This window comes from Scylla paramamosain, unplaced genomic scaffold, assembly GCF_035594125.1.
Source record: "Scylla paramamosain isolate STU-SP2022 unplaced genomic scaffold, ASM3559412v1 Contig159, whole genome shotgun sequence".
Classification (NCBI taxonomy): domain Eukaryota; kingdom Metazoa; phylum Arthropoda; class Malacostraca; order Decapoda; family Portunidae; genus Scylla; species Scylla paramamosain.
The window spans coordinates 2,501-15,000 of record NW_026973824.1 but is presented as its reverse complement, the minus strand read 5'-3'; the positions used below and the strand labels follow the sequence as shown (position 1 = coordinate 15,000).

General features: G+C 62.0%; 1 non-coding gene across 1 annotated transcript; it reads right to left on the bottom strand.

The window, feature by feature from the left end:
- Positions 1-512: 512 nt before the first annotated feature.
- LOC135099624 (small subunit ribosomal RNA) lies at positions 513-2,405 on the bottom strand. The gene has a single exon (XR_010268186.1). It is a non-coding gene; the product is annotated as a small subunit ribosomal RNA (ribosomal RNA).
- Between the last annotated feature and the right edge of the window lie 10,095 nt (positions 2,406-12,500).

The following is a 12,500-nucleotide window of genomic DNA, read 5'->3' as shown; positions in this document are numbered from 1 at the left end:
CGTCGCCGTTATCGGAATTAACCAGCGGGCTCACCTAGCCACTACTACGGCGACGATGGAGGCACCAAACGCCGGGGACGAGTGGTGCCTTCCCTCCCGCAGCACGGGAGGCGATCGGGGTTAGTAGAAGAGGAGTGGGCCTCGCGGCGGGACCCACCACCAACTTCTCCTCCGACCGTCATCGTCGCCGTTATCGGAATTAACCAGCGGGCTCACCTAGCCACTACTACGGCGACGACGGAGGCACCAAACGCCGTGGTTTCCCGTGGGCGTGGTGTGTAAGTAAGAACAGTTGGTCTACCCCACGCTCCGGCACGGAGCGCGGGGAGAAGAAGCGGAAAAAGAAAGGTTTCCCTCTCTCTTTCCTTTTTTTTTTTTTTTGGGCGGGCAGGGCACCACCTTTTGCCCCGCCAACAGGTCAACGGCTCGCTGCTTGAGCGAACCGCGACCACCCATTATTTGTATTAGCTCTATTTTGAGTGTGTGGTTCGCCTTCAAAACCAACAACACGTTAATGATCCTTCCGCAGGTTCACCTACGGAAACCTTGTTACGACTTTTACTTCCTCTAAATGATCAAGTTTGGACATCTTTCCGTCAGCTCGAGGCGCCGAAAGAGCCCAGCGGCGGCAGCAGAACTGACCGCGACGCAGGCCCGGCATCCAAGAGCGCCAGTCCGAAGGCCTCACTAAATCATTCAATCGGTAGTAGCGACGGGCGGTGTGTACAAAGGGCAGGGACGTAATCAACGCAAGCTCATGACTTGCGCTTACTGGGAATTCCTCGTTCATGGGAGACAATTGCAAACCCCAATCCCTATCATGAAAGGATTTCAACGGGTTACCCGCTCCTCTCGGAGGGGGAGGACACGTTGATCCCTTCAGTGTAGCGCGCGTGCGGCCCAGAACATCTAAGGGCATCACAGACCTGTTATTGCTCAATCTCGTGCGGCTAGAATTGCCGCTTATCCCTCTAAGAAGAAGCTGCGAACTGGACACCAATTGCTGGAGATCCGTCGACTAGTTAGTAGGCCAGAGTCTCGTTCGTTATCGGAATTAACCAGACAAATCGCTCCACCAACTAAGAACGGCCATGCACCACCACCCACCGAATCGAGAAAGAGCTCTCAATCTGTCAATCCTTCCGGTGTCTGGGCCTGGTGAGGTTCCCCGTGTTGAGTCAAATTAAGCCGCAGGCTCCACTCCTGGTGGTGCCCTTCCGTCAATTCCTTTAAGTTTCAGCTTTGCAACCATACTTCCCCCGGAACCCAAAGACTTTGGTTTCCCGGAAGCTGCCCGCCGGGTCATGGGAATAACACCGGCGGATCGCTGGTCAGCATCGTTTATGGTTAGAACTAGGGCGGTATCTGATCGCCTTCGAACCTCTAACTTTCGTTCTTGATTAATGAAAACATCCTTGGCAAATGCTTTCGCAGTAGTTCGTCTTGCGACGGTCCAAGAATTTCACCTCTAGCGTCGCAATACGAATGCCCCCGCCTGTTCCTATTAGTCATTACCTCGGGTTCAGAAAACCGACAAAATAGAACCGAGGTCCTATTCCATTATTCCATGCATAGGCATTCAGGCCATCAGTGTAGCCTGCTTTGAGCACTCTAATTTTTTCAAAGTAAACTCTGCCGGCCACGCGGGACACCCGGTGAAGAGCACCCCGTGCGAGCCAGCGGGCTGTGTTACGGCTGTTCGGAGCGTGACAGTGTGCACCGGGCGGTGAACCGTCAGTCCAGAACTGAAATCCAACTACGAGCTTTTTAACCGCAACAACTTTAATATACGCTATTGGAGCTGGAATTACCGCGGCTGCTGGCACCAGACTTGCCCTCCAATGGGTCCTCGTTAAAGGATTTAAAGTGTACTCATTCCGATTGCGAGGCCTCGGATGAGTCTCGCATCGTTATTTTTCGTCACTACCTCCCCGTGCCGGGAGTGGGTAATTTGCGTGCCTGCTGCCTTCCTTAGATGTGGTAGCCGTTTCTCAGGCTCCCTCTCCGGAATCGAACCCTGATTCCCCGTTACCCGTTATAGCCATTGTAGGCGCATAGCCTACAATCGAAAGCTGATAAGGCAGACACTTGAAAGAGGCGGCGCCGGCACTGGAGGCCGTGCGCTCAGCCACAAGTTATTCAGATTCAACACGGTGGGGTTGGCGGACCGAGGCCCGACCGGTTTTGAACTAATAAAAGCGCTCTTCCCTTGCGGTCAGAGACGTGATGCATGTATTAGCTCTAGAATTACCACAGTTATCCAAGTAAGTGTGGGCTACAGATCCAATGAATCATAGCTGATTTAATGAGCCATTCGCGGTTTCACCTTAATTGGGCTTGTACTTAGACATGCATGGCTTAATCTTTGAGACAAGCATATGACTACTGGCAGGATCAACCAGGTAGTTTTGTTTATGGGTTTTGCTTTCTTTGGCCTTAGGTTTTATAGGAAGAACGCCACCATCGTTCTCCTTTCTCTCACTCACTTTGTTTGTCTGACACCTCTTGCATTTTGGTTTGGTTTGGTTTGGTTTTTTTGCCTTGGTCTGTGTTGGTTTGTTTGCTGGGCCGCCGCCATCATCACGATGACGGCCCCCTCTCTCAATCTGTCAATCCCCTCATCATGATTATTCATTCAATTTTGGTTTTTGCGCGCTCATCCAGACAGAGAGCAGCAGCCCCTTCATTCATTGTGCACTGGAAATCGGTTGCTGCCTGCTACCACTACCCATCACATCACATCACGGCTCCTCCCTTCCTCTTCCCATCGGCTGCCGCAGACACAAGGGTAAGTTCACTTAAGCATCACTTAAGCCACGGCCCGTCAAGAGCCGCAGCAGCCCTGCGCTGACGACAGCCCGGACCTCGAGGCGCGCACAGTCGGAGCAGTGTGGAAACAACCAACAGTACCCATCGTCGGCGCCGCTCCTCGAGGCGGGGAATACTAATAACAGGAGGAAGAGGAGCCCTTGCTGGCCACAGACCAGGTGGTGGGGGTTGTCGCGCACGTCCCAACGGCCGCCGCAGACGCAAGGGTAAGTTCACTTAAGCATCACTTAAGCTACGGCCCGTCAAGAGCCGCAGCAGCCCTGCGCTGACGACAGCCCGACCTCGGGGCACGCACGGTCGAGGCAGTATGGACACGCCAACACTACCCACGGTCGGCGACCTTCCCCGAGGCGGGGACAAAAACAAGGAGGTGCACGTCCCAACGGCCGCCGCAGACGCAAGGGTAAGTTCACTTAAGCATCACTTAAGCTACGGCCCGTCAAGAGCCGCAGCAGCCCTGCGCTGACGACAGCCCGACCTCGGGGCACGCACGGTCGAGGCAGTATGGACACACCAACACTACCCACGGTCGGCGACCTTCCCCGAGGCGGGGACTACAACAACCACGCACACACACACACAGTCCGGCAACACCGAGGCCAGAAGACAACGAGGCCAAGCACGAACGCCGTCGTGACGAGGCAACGAGGTCTCTCTCTCTCCCAACGGCCGCCGCAGACGCAAGGGTAAGTTCACTTAAGCATCACTTAAGCCACGGCCCGTCAAGAGCCGCAGCAGCCCTGCGCTGACGACAGCCCGACCTCGGGGCACGCACGGTCGAGGCAGTATGGACACACCAACACTACCCACGGTCGGCGAAGCTCCCCGAGGCGGGGAACAACAGACACGAGTAGTATAGTAGCAGCGGAGCCGCCGTCGTAGCCTTGACGACGACGACGGCTGCTGCGAGATTACCCAGAAACAACATGACTCGGTGGAAGGTGGCTTGAAGCCACCCCCACCAGCCAGCCGTAGCCTAGACGGCATGCTGCTGCTGCTCCTTTCCACTTTCAATTCCATTGCCATGACTTTCTGACACTCAAAAGTGTAGTAAGAGAGCCACCAGGAAATCGCGAAGCGTCGGACCCCAAAGGTCTGTCGACGCCGCGTCCCTTCTCAACTTAAAAAAAAAAATAAAGGAGGTCATCTCTCCTTTGTGGATACTTGCTGCGCCCTCCCGCAGCGAAGCATCGTTAGAGCTGTTTTTGATTTTTTTTTTTTTTTTTCTGGCAGGGTACCAGGTAAGGTAACACATTGAACACCACTGGCTTGCTTGCTTGCTCGTTTCTTTCTCTCTCTCTGTCTGTGTCTCTCTCTCTCTCTCTCTTCCGTGTGCCCCTTCCACGGAGACGAGCTCGCAGCAAAGCACCATTTTAAATCCTTCATTGTGAAGTTCATTCACTACTCATTTGTTGGTACTTGCTGCGCCCAGCTCTTGCTCGTCGTCTCTTATTTTTTATTCATACAAGTCATTTTATCTTCCGTGTGCCCCTTCCACGGAGACGAGCTCGCAGCAAAGCACCATTTTAAATCCTTCATTGTGAAGTTCATTCACTACTCATTTGTTGTTGGTACTTGCTGCGCCCAGCTCTTGCTCGTCGTCTCTTATTTTTTATTCATACAAGTAAGTCATTTTATCTTCCGTGTGCCCCTTCCACGGAGACGAGCCGCAGCAGAAACAAGCCAGGCATATCGCCGTGTTCCTCCTTGGCACCAGGCAATAACTCTCATTGCACACAGTCATTGCCCCGCAGGCTGCTGCTACTACCACGTGCTGCTGCTGCCCTCAAGCTTGTCCCGCCCCTTAACAAGCGGCAGCAGCAGCAGCTGCAGCAAAGCGTCATAGCCCGCTAAAAAAACAGCGTGAGGTGCTTCGTTCCAACCGACCGCTCGATAGAAGCTGCGTCAGTTCAGGAACCAGGGTGACCGTCCCTCCACGGTACAACCCTCGAGATGATCAATCGCACGGGGAGTGGAGTAACCATCACCAAACAAGAGGGGTCGCTGCATTCAAGGCAAACTCGCTTTGGCACACACACAAACCTCACACACCGTGTGCGCCGCCACGAGGAGCCGCAGCTAATGCCGTGACGCTTCTCATCCAAAGGAGAGGAGACGAGAGGAGACGAGGACCTCTCGGACAGTTGACGCCAGGAGGAGGGGGACGCGCACCGCGCCTAGCAGAGGTGATTCACGTGCGTCATGGTACGCGAGTGCAACCCAGCAACCTCCATAGCGTAACAACTGTTGGGGTGGTTCTCAGAGCGGCTTGCCGCCGCCGCAGCTGTTGCGAGCACGACACGCATTAAGAAGCCCACCTCGTCTAGGCACTTAACGGTGTCAAATCCATAATCCATTCATACATATATAGTAAGGGTGCGTCACGTTAACCCCCCACCCGAATCATCCCGTCGGGGTTAACGTGGAAAGCGCACGCCCAGGCTCGCAACAGCGCGAACAAGAGTGGCATGGGACTCTTGTTGATATCATTAGGAGCTGAGGACCGGCACCGCGCCTAGCAGCGTCGAAACGCATACGTCATGGGACACGTGTGCCGTCCGGCAACCTCCAAAGCGGGCCCTCAGAGGAGCAGAGGACCGGCACCGCGCCTAGCAGCGTCGAAACGCATACGTCATGGGACACGTGTGCCGTCCGGCAACCTCTCAAGCGGGCCCTCAGAGGAGCAGAGGACCGGCACCGCGCCTAGCAGCGTCGAAACGCATACGTCATGGGACACGTGTGCCGTCCGGCAACCTCCAAAGCGGGCTCTCAGAGGAGCAGAGGACCGGCACCGCGCCTAGCAGCGTCGAAACGCATACGTCATGGGACACGTGTACCGTCCGGCAACCTCTCAAGCGGGCCCTCAGAGGAGCAGAGGACCGGCACCGCGCCTAGCAGCGTCGAAACGCATACGTCATGGGACACGTGTACCGTCCGGCAACCTCTCAAGCGGGCCCTCAGAGGAGCAAAGGACCGGCACCGCGCCTAGCAGCGTCGAAACGCATACGTCATGGGACACGTGTGCCGCCCGGCAACCTCCAAAGCGGGTGGTTTTCCTTCATTGCCTCACCAATGAATCAATGAATGAACCTCGATAGACACCTCCATGACCTCGTCAAGCCTCTGGAGGTGTTAAACGTGCGCCTCCGAACCTCACCCCCACCCAAGGATCGTCTCATCTCAACAGGGTTAAGGCGGAGATAGCGCGCACGCCGAGGAGCTTCATCAGCCCGTCAAGGTAGTAGGTCGGGTGGCCTGAGACCCGACCTCCTTACTATATTTGCAAACGGGACCTCGGTGCAGGTTGCTTCCGAAACCTGGTGCGACATTGACGGAATCAGGGGGTCCTGGGTTACCTCCCAGCGCGGGAGCACCTTGACGCCGTAGACCACTTTGGCCCTGAACTTCCACTTTTCACGACTTTTCCCCGGATTTCGTGGCACCGCAGCCCCTACCCTTTTAACGGCGCCAAGGCCCTCCCAGCAGGTTTCCCCGACCAGCCGCCCCAGGCGCGCTACATCAACGGCGTCAACCCTCCCACAGCAGAGAAGCGCGCGGGACACCGAAGCACCCCCACGGACATGCCGCCACGTCTCAACGGGGTCAAGCCCCTGCCGGCGGGGAACCTTGCCTGGGGGAGCGGAGCGGACCAACAAACCGACCACGTGTCAAGGGCGTGAGGCCCCGCCAGAAGGGAAATCACGTCTCGCGAGCGGAGGGAGAGCGCGGGACCCCACGGCGCGTTAACACAACCACGGCACTTCCACCCCAGCTGGAGGAGGCGGGGGAGCGGAGCGGAGCAACAAACCGACCACGTGTCAAGGGCGTGAGGCCCCGCCAGAAGGGGAATCACGTCTCGCGAGCGGAGGGAGAGCGCAGGACCCCACGGAGCGTTAACACAACCACGGTACAAGGGCGGCGCGCCTCTCCCGGCAGGAGACGCTTCCACCCCAGCCGGGGGAGGCGGGGGAGCGGAGCGGAGCAGCACACCGACCACGTGTCAAGGGCGTGAGGCCCCGCCAGGAGGGGAATCACGTCTCGCGAGCGGAGGGAGAGCGCGGGACCCCACGGCGCGTTAAAACAACCACGGTACAAGGGCGGCGCGCCTCTCCCGGCAGGAGACGCTGCCACCCCTGCCGGGGGAGGCGGGGGAGCGGAGCGGAGCAGCACACCGACCACGTATCAAGGGCGTGAGGCCCCACCAGGAGGGGAATCACGTCTCGCGAGCGGAGGGAGAGCGTTGGACCCCACGGCGCGTTAAAACAACCACGGTACAAGGGCGGCGCGCCACTCCCGGCAGGAGACGCTTCCACCCCAGCGGGGGGAGGCAGGGGAGCGGAGCGGAGACACAAACCGACCACGTATCAAGGGCGTGAGGCCCCGCCAGAAGGGGAATCACGTCTCGCGAGCGGAGGGAGAGCGCAGGACCCCACGGAGCGTTAACACAACCACGGTACAAGGGCGGCGCGCCTCTCCCGGCAGGAGACGCTTCCACCCCAGCCGGGGGAGCGGAGCGGAGCAGCACACCGACCACGTGTCAAGGGCGTGAGGCCCCGCCAGGAGGGGAATCACGTCTCGCGAGCGGAGGGAGAGCGCGGGACACCACGGCGCGTTAAAGCAACCACGGTACAAGGGCGGCGCGCCTCTCCCGGCAGGAGACGCTTCCACCCCTGCCGGGGGAGGCGGGGGAGCGGAGCGGAGCAACAAACCGACCACGTATCAAGGGCGTGAGGCCCCGCCAGAAGGGGAATCACGTCTCGCCAGCGGAGGGAGAGCGTTGGACCCCACGGCGCGTTAAAACAACCACGGTACAAGGGCGGCGCGCCACTCCCGGCAGGAGACGCTTCCACCCCAGCAGGGGGAGGCAGGGGAGCGGAGCGGAGACACAAAACGACCACGTATCAAGGGCGTGAGGCCCCGCCAGAAGGGGAATCACGTCTCGCGAGCGGAGGGAGAGCGCAGGACCCCACGGAGCGTTAACACAACCACGGTACAAGGGCGGCGCGCCTCTCCCGGCAGGAGACGCTTCCACCCCAGCCGGGGGAGGCGGGGGAGCGGAGCGGAGCAGCACACCGACCACGTGTCAAGGGCGTGAGGCCCCGCCAGGAGGGGAATCACGTCTCGCGAGCGGAGGGAGAGCGCGGGACACCACGGCGCGTTAAAGCAACCACGGTACAAGGGCGGCGCGCCTCTCCCGGCAGGAGACGCTTCCACCCCTGCCGGGGGAGGCGGGGGAGCGGAGCGGAGCAACAAACCGACCACGTATCAAGGGCGTGAGGCCCCGCCAGAAGGGGAATCACGTCTCGCCAGCGGAGGGAGAGCGCGGGACCCCACGGCGCGTTAACACAACCGAGGAACAAGGGCGTCGCGCCTCTCCCGGCAGGAGACGCTTCCACCCCAGCCGGGTGAGGCGGGGGAGCGGAGCGGAGAAACAAACCGACCACGTATCAAGGGCGTGAGGCCCCACCAGGAGGGGAATCACGTCTCGCGAGCGGAGGGAGAGCGTTGGACCCCACGGCGCGTTAAAACAACCACGGTACAAGGGCGGCGCGCCACTCCCGGCAGGAGACGCTTCCACCCCAGCAGGGGGAGGCAGGGGAGCGGAGCGGAGACACAAACCGACAACGTATCAAGGGCGTGAGGCCCCGCCAGAAGGGGAATCACGTCTCGCGAGCGGAGGGAGAGCGCAGGACCCCACGGAGCGTTAACACAACCACGGTACAAGGGCGGCGCGCCTCTCCCGGCAGGAGACGCTTCCACCCCAGCCGGGGGAGGCGGGGGAGCGGAGCGGAGCAGCACACCGACCACGTGTCAAGGGCGTGAGGCCCCGCCAGGAGGGGAATCACGTCTCGCGAGCGGAGGGAGAGCGCGGGACACCACGGCGCGTTAAAGCAACCACGGTACAAGGGCGGCGCGCCTCTCCCGGCAGGAGACGCTTCCACCCCTGCCGGGGGAGGCGGGGGAGCGGAGCGGAGCAACAAACCGACCACGTATCAAGGGCGTGAGGCCCCGCCAGAAGGGGAATCACGTCTCGCCAGCGGAGAAAGAGCGCGGGACCCCACGGCGCGTTAACACAACCGAGGAACAAGGGCGTCGCGCCTCTCCCGGCAGGAGACGCTTCCACCCCAGCCGGGTGAGGCGGGGGAGCGGAGCGGAGAAACAAACCGACCACGTATCAAGGGCGTGAGGCCCCACCAGGAGGGGAATCACGTCTCGCGAGCGGAGGGAGAGCGTTGGACCCCACGGCGCGTTAAAACAACCACGGTACAAGGGCGGCGCGCCACTCCCGGCAGGAGACGCTTCCACCCCAGCAGGGGGAGGCAGGGGAGCGGAGCGGAGACACAAACCGACCACGTATCAAGGGCGTGAGGCCCCGCCAGAAGGGGAATCACGTCTCGCGAGCGGAGGGAGAGCGCAGGACCCCACGGAGCGATAACACAACCACGGTACAAGGGCGGCGCGCCTCTCCCGGCAGGAGACGCTTCCACACCAGCCGGGGGAGGAGGGGGAGCGGAGCGGAGCAACACACCGACCACGTGTCAAGGGCGTGAGGCCCCGCCAGAAGGGGAATCACGTCTCGCGAGCGGAGGGAGAGCGCGGGACCCCACGGCGCGATAACACAACCGAGGTACAAGGGCGTCGCGCCTCTCCCGGCAGGAGACGCTTCCACCCCAGCAGGGGGAAGCAGGGGAGCGGAGCGGAGACACAAACCGACCACGTATCAAGGGCGTGAGGCCCCGCCAGAAGGGGAATCACGTCTCGCGAGCGGAGGGAGAGCGAGGGATCCCACGGCGCGTTAACACAACCGATGTACAAGGGCGTTGCGCCTCTCCCGGCAGGAGACGCTTCCACCCCAACCGGGGGAGGCGGGGGAGCGGAGCGCAGCAACAAACCGACCACGTATCAAGGGCGTGAGGCCCCGCCAGAAGGGGAATCACGTCTCGCGAGCGGAGGGAGAGCGTGGGACCCCACGGCGCGTTAACACAACCGAGGTACAAGGGCGGCGCGCCTCTCCCGGCAGGAGACGCTTCCACCCCGGCCGGGGGAGGCGGGGGAGCGGAACGGAGCAACAAACCGACCACGTATCAAGGGCGTGAGGCCCCGCCAGAAAGGGAATCACGTCTCGCGAGCGGAGGGAGAGCGCGGGACCCCACGGCGCCTTAACACAACCGAGGTACAAGGGCGGCGCGCCTCTCCCGGCAGGAGACGCTTCCACCCCGGCCGGGGGAGGCGGGGGAGCGGAACGGAGCAACAAACCGACCACGTATCAAGGGCGTGAGGCCCCGCCAGAAGGGGAATCACGTCTCGCCAGCGGAGGGAGAGCGCGGGACTCCATGGCGCGTTAACACAACCGAGGTACAAGGGCGGCGCGCCTCTCCCGGCAGGAGACGCTTCCACCCCAGCCGGGGAAGGCGGGGGGAGCGGAACGGAGAAACAAACCGACCACGAATCAAGGGCGTGAGGCCCCACCAGGAGGGGAATCACGTCTCGCGAGTTGAGGGAGAGCGCGGGACCCCACGGTGCGTTAAAACAACCACGGTACAAGGGCGGCGCGCCTCTCCCGGCAGGAGACGCTTCCACCCCAGCAGGGGGAGGCAGGGGAGCGGAGCGGAGACACAAACCGACCACGTATCAGGGGCGTGAGGCCCCGCCAGAAGGGGAATCACGTCTCGCGAGCGGAGGGAGAGCGCAGGACCCCACGGAGCGTTAACACAACCGATGTACAAGGGCGTCGCGCCTCTCCCGGCAGGAGACGCTTCCACCCCAACCGGGGGAGGCGGGGGAGCGGAGCGGAGCAACAAACCGACCACGTATCAAGGGCGTGAGGCCCCGCCAGAAGAGGTATCACGTCTCGCGAGCGGAGGGAGAGCGCGGGACCCCACGGCGCGTTAACACAACCGATGTACAAGGGCGTCGCGCCTCTCCCGGCAGGAGACGCTTCCACCCCAACCGGGGGAGGCGGGGGAGTTTAGCGGAGCAACAAACCGACCACGTATCAAGGGCGTGAGGCCCCGCCAGGAGGGGAATCACGTCTCGCGAGCGGAGGGAGAGCGCAGGACCCCACGGAGCGTTAACACAACCAATGTACAAGAGCGTCGCGCCTCTCCCGGCAGGAGACGCTTCCACCCCAACCGGGGGAGGCGGGGGAGCGGAGCGGAGCAACAAACCGACCACGTATCAAGGGCGTGAGGCCCTGCCAATAGAGGTATCACGTCTCGCGAGCGGAGGGAGAGCGAGGGACCCCACGGCGCGTTAACACAACCACGGCACAACGGCGGCGCGCCTCTCCCGGCAGGAGACGCTTCCACCCCTGCCGGGGGAGGCGGGGGAGAGGAGCGAAGCAACAAACCGACCACGTATCAAGGGCGTGAGGCCCCGCCAGAAGGGGAATCACGTCTCGCGAGCGGAGGGAGAGCGAGGGATCCCACGGCGCGTTAACACAACCGATGTACAAGGGCGTTGCGCCTCTCCCGGCAGGAGACGCTTCCACCCCAACCGGGGGAGGCGGGGGAGCGGAGCGCAGCAACAAACCGACCACGTATCAAGGGCGTGAGGCCCCGCCAGAAGGGGAATCACGTCTCGCGAGCGGAGGGAGAGCGTGGGATCCCACGGCGCGTTAACACAACCGAGGTACAAGGGCGGTGCGCCTCTCCCGGCAGGAGACGCTTCCACCCCGGCCGGGGGAGGCGGGGGAGCGGAACGGAGCAACAAACCGACCACGTATCAAGGGCGTGAGGCCCCGCCAGAAGGGGAATCACGTCTCGCGAGCGGAGGGAGGGCGCGGGACCTCACGGCGCCTTAACACAACCGAGGTACAAGGGCGGCGCGCCTCTCCCGGCAGGAGACGCTTCCACCCCGGCCGGGGGAGGCGGGGGAGCGGAGCGGAGCAACAAACCGACCACGTATCAAGGGCGTGAGGCCCCGCCAGAAGGGGAATCACGTCTCGCGAGTGGAGGGAGAGCGCGGGACCCCACGGCGCGTTAACATAACCGAGGTACAAGGGCGTCGCGCCTCTCCCGGCAGGAGACGCTTCCACCCCAGCCGGGTGAGGCGGGAGAGCGGAGCGGAGAAACAAACCGACCACGTATCAAGGGCGTGAGGCCCCACCAGGAGGGGAATCACGTCTCGCGAGCGGAGGGAGAGTGCGGGACCCCACGGCGCGTTAACATAACCACGGTACAAGGGATTTGCGCCTCTCCCGGCAGGAGACGCTTCCACCCCAGCCGGGGGAGGCGAGGGAGAGGAGCGGAGCAACACACCGACCACGTGTCAAGGGCGTGAGGCCCCGCCAGGAGGGGAATCATGTCTCGCGAGCGGAGGGAGAGTGCGGGACCCCACGGCGCGTTAAAACAACCACGGTACAAGGGCGGCGCGCCTCTCCCGGCAGGAGACGCTTCCACCCCTGCCGGGGGAGGCGGAAGAGCGGAGCGGAGCAACACACCGACCACGTGTCAAGGGCTTGAGGCCCCGCCAGGAGGGGAATCACGTCTCGCGAGCGGAGGGAGAGGGCAGGACCCCATGGCGCGTTAACACAACCACGGCACAACGGCGGCGCGCCTCTCCCGGCAGGAGACGTTTCCACCCCAGCCGTGGGAGGCGGTGGAGCGGAGCGGAGAAACAAACCGACCACGTGTCAAGGGCGTGAGGCCCCGCCAGAAGGGGAATCACGT